Here is a 7726-nt window from a genome sequence, read left to right on the forward strand (position 1 = left end):
ATTCGAGAGGGAAAACAGGAATCCACTGGAATAGAGAAGCATGCCCCAGATCCTGCAGAGGAGAAGATGGGCAAGCAGTCCCATTGATGGCATTCTACTGATAACAATCAGTACAGTACATTGCCTGAAGCAAGAGACAGCTTCTCCCAGTAAACAAGGATCAAGTATATACCCAACTGTGTAGGCTGCAGCCAGCTCCTATCCATAAGCACCATCCACTGACTGGAGATTAAACTGTACAGCACAATAGAAAATCTGCTGACACAAGTACACAGCACTGGACAAAGTTTCCTGACACCTCTGCATTCTGGCCCCACAGGAGGCAGTGAGCCTACTCACATGCCCAGTACATCACTACTACAACCAGCATGTGGGAAAGCCACCAAAAATGCTATCTACAATCAAGGAACTTATACATACTGTTCACTGAAAGAAACTAGAACCAAAGCCAAAGGACTCTACACAACATACATTATAGACATCTCCTCAAGGGGAGGAAAACCTCATCCAAATGAAAGCAAATTCAAAACATAAGAAAGAGAGATAGCTTACCCAGATGACAATAAACCAGAAAAACATACTGGTTTATTAAAATTCATACTCAACTCTGAAAGTACGAATAGACAGATAGAAAACCACCCCCAAAGGATCACACTCACTCTCTAGCAATGGATCCTAACTTATACGAAATCTTTGAAATACTAAATAATTTTAAATTAGTGATTTTAAAAAAGCTCAATTATATTCAAGAAAAAGTTGAAAACCAACACAAAGAAGACAAAAAAATTCAGGATATGAAAGGAGACATATCATTTTTTAAAAACCAAACAGAACTTCTGGAAATGAAAAATTCATTGAAAGAAATGCAAAATATAGCTGAAATCTATAACAGTAGACTAGGCTAAGTGGAAGAAAGATTTTCAAAGTTGGAAAACAGGTATTTCAAATTAATGCAGTCAGATAAAAATAAATAAAGAAAAACTTTTTAATGAACAAAGGCTTTGCAAAATATGAGGTTACATAAAGTGTCCAAACCTGTGAGTTATACTTATTCTAATGGAAGAAAATGAAAAAGTGAAAAGTACAGAAATCTTACTTGAGGAAATAAATCAGGAAAACTTCCTTGGTCTTGAGAGGGATTTAGACATCAAGGTACAAGAAGCTCAGAGAACTCCTGAAAGATACATTGCCAGAGAACCTCACCAAAGCATTTAGTCATCAGACTATCCAAATTCAATGTAAAAGAAAAAATCCTAAGTGTCAAGAGAGAATTGTCTAATTACCCACAAAGGAAATCCCATCAGACTAATGGTGGACTTCTCAGAAAAAACCTTCAGGTCAGAAGAGATTGTAGGTCTATTTTTAGCCTCCTTAAAGAAAAAGAAAATGTCAGTCAAGAATTTTGTATTCTGCCAAACTAAGGTTCATAAATAAAGGTGAAGTAAAATCTTTCCCAAACAAATGCTAAGGGAATTCATCACCACTAGACCAGTCCTACAAGAAATGCTCACAGGAGTTCTAAAATGGAAAGAAAAGGACAATACTCACTATTATAAGAGGACACATAGGTACAGAGCTCACAGATCCTATAAAGCAATTACATAATTGAAACTCTAAGGCAACCAGCTAACAACACTATGACAGGAACAAAACCTCACATATTAATATTTACCTTGAATCTAAGTGGCCTACATGCTCTACTTAAAAGATATGGAGTGGCAAATTGGGCGGGGTGGGGGGACAGTGTGAGGAAAAAGACCCAACCAACTGCTACTACAAGAGACCCACCTACTATCTAAAGGCAGCTGTAGACTCAAAGTAAAGAAGTGGAAAAATACATATTATGAAAATGGAAAACAAAAGCAAGCAGGAGTAGCCATCCTGATATAAGGTGATACAAACTTTAAGCCAACAACAATAAAAAAAGACAAACAGCGTCATTATATAATAACAAAGGGTTAAATACACCAAGAAGATGAACTATTCTAAATATATGTGCACCCAACACTGGAACACCCAGATTCATAAAACGAATACTACTAGACCTAAGAAAACAGATTGATAGCAATACAATAAGTGGGGACTTTAACACCTCACTGACATCACTAAATAGATTATTGAGATAGAAACTCAATAAAGAAACTCTGGATTTAAACTGGACTATAGAAAAAATAAATGTAATAGACATTTATAGAACATTCATTCTATCCAACAACCACAGAATATACATTCTTCTCATCTATGCATGGAACATTCTCCAATTGACCATACACTTAGCTATAAAGCAAGTCTCGAAAGAGTCAAAAAAATTGAGGTCATATCAAGTATTTTCTCAGACCACACTGAATAAAATTGGAAATCGATACCAAGGGGAACTCTCAGAATTAAACAAGACATGGAAACTCAACAACTTGTTCCTGAATGACCGTTGGACAAATAACAAAATTGAGGCAGAAATCAAGAAATGTTTCAAAACAAATGAAAATAGAAACAAACACAACATACCAAAACCTCTGTGATACAGCAAAAGCAGTGCTAAGACAAATGTTAATAACATTAAATGCCTACATCAAAAAGATAGATCTCAAATTAACAACCTAATGTCACACCTCAAAGAACTAGGAAAACAAGAGTAAGCCAAAGGCAAAACTAGCAGAAAAAAAGAATTAACAAAGATCAGAGCAGAACTAAATGAGACTGACAACAAGAAAATAATACAAAAGGTCAATAAAACAAAACATTAGTTATTTGAAAGATAAACGAGATTGATAGATCACTAGATAGATTAACAAAAAAAAAAAAGAGAGAGAGAAGATTCAAATAAGTACAATCAGAAATTATAAAGGTAACATTACAACTGATATCACAGAGATAAGATCAGAGGCTACTATGAGCACCTCTATGTGCACAAACTAGAAAACCTAAAGGAAATGGATAAATACCTGGAAAAATACAATCTCCCAAGATTGAACCAGGAAGAAACAGAAATCCTGAACATACCAATAACACTTAATGAAATCAAATCAGTAATAAAAAAACTTCCAAAAACAAAAATAAAGGGCCAGAACTAGACAAATTCACAGCCAAATTTCACCAGACCTACAAAGAAGAGCTGGTACTAGTCTCACTGAAACTATTCCAAAAAAATCTAGCAGGAAGGATTCTTTCCTAACTCATTCTACAAAACTAGTATCATCCTGATACCAAAATCTTGCAAAGACGCAACAACAAAAGAAAACTACAGGCCAATATCCCTGATGAACATAGACACAAAAATCCTCAATGAAATACTAGCAAACTGAATCCACAAGCACATCAAAAAGTTAAGTTGCCACAATCAAGTGGGCTTTATTCCTAGAATGCAAGGATGGTTGAACATATGCAAATCAATAAACATGATTCACTACATAAACGGAACTAAAAACTAAAACCATATGATCATCTCAGTAGATGCAGAAGCATTAGATAAAAATCAAACATCCCTTCTTGATGGAAACTCTCAACAAATTAGGCATTGAAGAAACATATCTCAAAATAATGAGTCATATGACAAACCCACTACCAACATCATGCTGAATGGGGAAAAGCTGAAAGCATTACCCCTAAGAACTAGAACAAGACAAGGATGTTCACACTCACCACTCCTATTCAACCGGAATAGTACTGGAAGTCCTAGAAGAGCAATCAGGCAAGAGAAAGAAATAAAAGATATCCAAATTGGAAAAGAGGAAGTCAAATTATTTCTGTTCACCAATGACATGATTATATACCTGGAAAAGCTTAAATACTCTTCCAAAAGACTCTTAAACTTGACAAACAAGTAAAATTTCAGGATAGGCTGGGCACAGTGGATCATGCCTGTAATCCCAGCACTTTAGGAGGCCAAGGAGGGTAGATCAAGAGATCAGGAGATTGAGACCATGCTGGATAACACAGTGAAACCCCGTCTCTACTAAAAATAAAAAAATTAGCTGGGCGTGGTGGTGGGCACCTGTAGTCCCAGCTACTCGGGAGGCTGAGACAAGAGAATGGCGTGAATGTGGGAGGTGGAGCTTGCAGTGAGCCGAGATTGTGCCACTGCACTCCAGCCTGGGCAACAGAGCGAGACTCCACCTCAAAAAAAAAAAAAAAAAAAAAAATTTCAGGATGAAAGATCAACATACAAAAATCAGCAGCATTTCTGTATACCCATAACATGTAAACTGAGAACCAAATCAAGATCTCAATCCCATTTACAATAGCCAAAAATAAAATGCCTAAGAATACATTTAGCCAAGGAGATGAAAGATCCCTATAAGGAGAACTACAAAACGCTGATGAAAGAAGGTATAGATGACACAAACAAATGGAAAACATTCTATGATCATGGATTGGAAGAATCAGTATTGTTAAAATGACCATACAGTCCAAAACAATCTATATGTTGAATGTAATTTCTATCAAATTACCAACTTTATTTTTCCCATAATTAGAAAAAAATAATTCTAAAGTTCATATGGAACCAAAAAGGAGCCCAAATAGCCAAAGCAATCCTAAGCAAAAAGAACAAATCTGGAGAAAAAAACACCACATTGCCTGACTTCAAATTATACTGCAAGGCTATAGTAACAAAAACAGCCTGGTACTGGTACAAAAATAGACACACAGATCAATGGAACAGAATAGGGAACCCAGAAATAAAGACACATACCTACAATCAACTATCTTCAATAAAGTCTACAAAAATAAATAGTGGGGAAATGACATCCTATTCAATAAGTGGTGCTGGGAATATTGGCGATTCATATGCAGAAAAACAAAACTGGACCCCATCTCTCACCATATACAAAAATTAACTCAAGATGGATTACAGACTTAAATGTAAGACCTGAAACTATAAAAATCCTGGAAGAAAACCTAGGAAAACCTCTTCTGAACGTTGGCCTAGGCAAAGAATTTATGTTGAAGATGCCCAAAGCAAATGCAACAAAATCAAAAATAGACAAATGGAGTTTAATTTTTAAAAAATCTGCACAGCCAAAGATAGTCAAATGGGAATTAGGTATACAAGAAAAAAAAAAGAAAAAGAAAAACCTCTGCTCAGCAAAAGAAATCATCAACAGAGTAAACAACCTACCAAATGGGAAAAAATAAAATGCAAATTATACCTCTGACAAAGACCAATATCCAGAATCTACAAGGGACTGAAACAAATTCAACAAAGAAAAAAACAACCCCATTAAGGAGTGGGCAAAGGACATGATCAGGCATTTCTCAAAAGAAGAAATACAAGTGGTCAAAAAACATAGGAAAAATTGCTTGACATCACTAATCATCAAAGAAATGCAAATTAAAATCACAATGAGATCTCTTTACACAAATTAGAATAGCTATTATTAAAATGTCAAAAAAGAACCATTGATATGGTTTGGCTGTGCCTCTACCCAAATCTCATCTTGAATTCCCACGTGTTGTGAGAGGGAACCAGTGGGAGGTAATTGAATCATGGGGCCAGGTCTTTCTCATGCTGTTCTCATGATAGCGAATAAATCTCACGAGATCTGATGGTTTTAAAAAGAGGAGTTCCCCTGCACAAACTCTCTCTTTTTGCCTGCTGTCGTCCATGTAAGATATGACTTGCTCTTCCTTGCCTTCAGCCATGATTGTGAGGCCTCCCCAGCCATGCGGAATTGTAAGTCCAATAGACCTTTTTTCCTGTAAATTACCCAGTCTCAGGTATGTCTTTATCAGCAGCATGAAAACGGACAAATACACCATCCTTTTCTTGGGATTGCACTACTTTCCAATGAGTGCATAGTGAGGGCAGTACTACTAATGCCTACACAACACACCTGCATCAACTAGAGCTTTGCTTTAACTTGGTGCAATTTTTGGAAAAATGAAAACCTGCTAAAAATAAGAAAAGTAATCAATTTTGTATCTTTTAAAAAATATAATGATAATAATAAGAAAAGTCAGAAAAAGAAAAGGGAAAACTTATACACTCTTGGTGACAATGTAAATTAGTTCAACCTCTATGGAAAACAGTGTGGAGATTTCTTAAAGAACTAAAAATAGAACTAACATTTGATCCAGCAATCCCACTACTGAGTATCTACCCAAAGGAAAAAAAAAAATCATTATGTAAAAAGGACACCTGTATTTGTATGTTCATCACGGCACTATTCACAATAGCAAAGTCATGGAACTAACCTAAGTATACATCAACAGTTGACTGGATAAAGAAAATGTGGTACATATACACCATGGAATACCAGACATACAAAGAAGAGCTGGTACTAGTCTCACTGAAACTACTCCAAAAAGTCTAGCAGAAACAATTTTTTTCTAAGTCATTCTATAAAACTAGTACCATCCAGCCATAAAAAAGAATGAACTCATGTCATTGGCAGCAACATAGATGGAGGTGTAGGTCATCATCCTAAGTGAACTAAATCAAACCAGAAAATAAAGCACCACATGTTCTCACTTATAAGTGGGAGCTAAGCAGTGGGTACACATGGACATAAAGATGGAAATAATAAACACTGGGGATTCCAAAAGGGGTGGGGGGGTGAGAGAAAGGGCAAGGCTTGAAAAATTACCTATTGGGTACAATGTTTCACGATTTGGATAATGGGTACACTCAAAGCCCAATCCCCATGATTATGCAATATACTCATGCAACAAACATGCACATGTGCCTCCTGAATCTAATATAAAATAATTTATTTTTAAAAAAGGAAGTATTTGTCTATGGACTATATTTATTAAATAATTTTCCATTAAAAAATTAGTCAAAGATCATCAACAGATTAATGGATTTTTTAAATGTGATATATGCATACAATGGAATATTATCCATAAAAAGAAATGACATACTGATACATGCTATAATGTGGATGAGCCCTGAAAATATTATTCCATGTGAAAAAAAAGCCAGATATAAAAGGTCACATATTGCATGAGTCTATCTTCATGAAATATCCATAATAGGTAAATTCATAAAGATAGAAAGCAGAATGGTATTTGCCAGAGGCTAATGAGAGCAGGAAATAGAGTGACTGCTAAATGGGAATGGGGTTTCATTTCAGGTGATAAAAAGGTTTTGTAACTAGATACAGAAAGTGACTGTACAACGTTGTGAATGCACTGTCAATGAATTGAATGCTATAAAATGATTAATTTTATTTTATGTGAATTTCACCTCAATAGAAAGAATTAAAGATAAATATACTGGCCAATCAGCATTCTATCACCAAAGATAACCAGATATTAATATATTATATTAATATTATAATAATATTATATTAATATTATAATAATATTATATTAATATAATATAATAATATTATATTAATATTATATAATTCTATATAATATATATTATAAATTATATATAATATATATATAATATATAATATATAATATATATATTATAAATTATATATTATATATAATATATAATATATAATATTATATATAATATATTAATATAATATAATAATATTATTATATTATATTATATTATATAATTATATATAATATTTAATATAATATAATAATATATATTATTATAATATAGAATAAACTCATCTATATTAACATGAGTTTATTCTAGCTAAATGCAAAATTTTAAAAGATGCTTGTCTGTAAACCAATCTTTTGTCCTCATTAACCAGACAGCTTTCTTTGTTGTTGTTGTTTTATTTTGGTTTGCTTTTGGTTTTGGTTTTCTTTTTGAGAC

At 33.8% G+C, this 7726-nt stretch overlaps 1 non-coding gene across 1 annotated transcript; it reads left to right on the forward strand.

The window, feature by feature from the left end:
• Window positions 1-5752: 5752 nt before the first annotated feature.
• Window positions 5753-5878, forward strand: LOC112133284 (U4atac minor spliceosomal RNA). Its single transcript, XR_002914954.1, has one exon. It is a non-coding gene; the product is annotated as a U4atac minor spliceosomal RNA (small nuclear RNA).
• The last annotated feature ends 1848 nt before the right edge of the window (window positions 5879-7726 follow it).

This window comes from Pongo abelii, chromosome 3 (genome assembly GCF_028885655.2).
Source record: "Pongo abelii isolate AG06213 chromosome 3, NHGRI_mPonAbe1-v2.0_pri, whole genome shotgun sequence".
NCBI lineage: Eukaryota > Metazoa > Chordata > Mammalia > Primates > Hominidae > Pongo > Pongo abelii.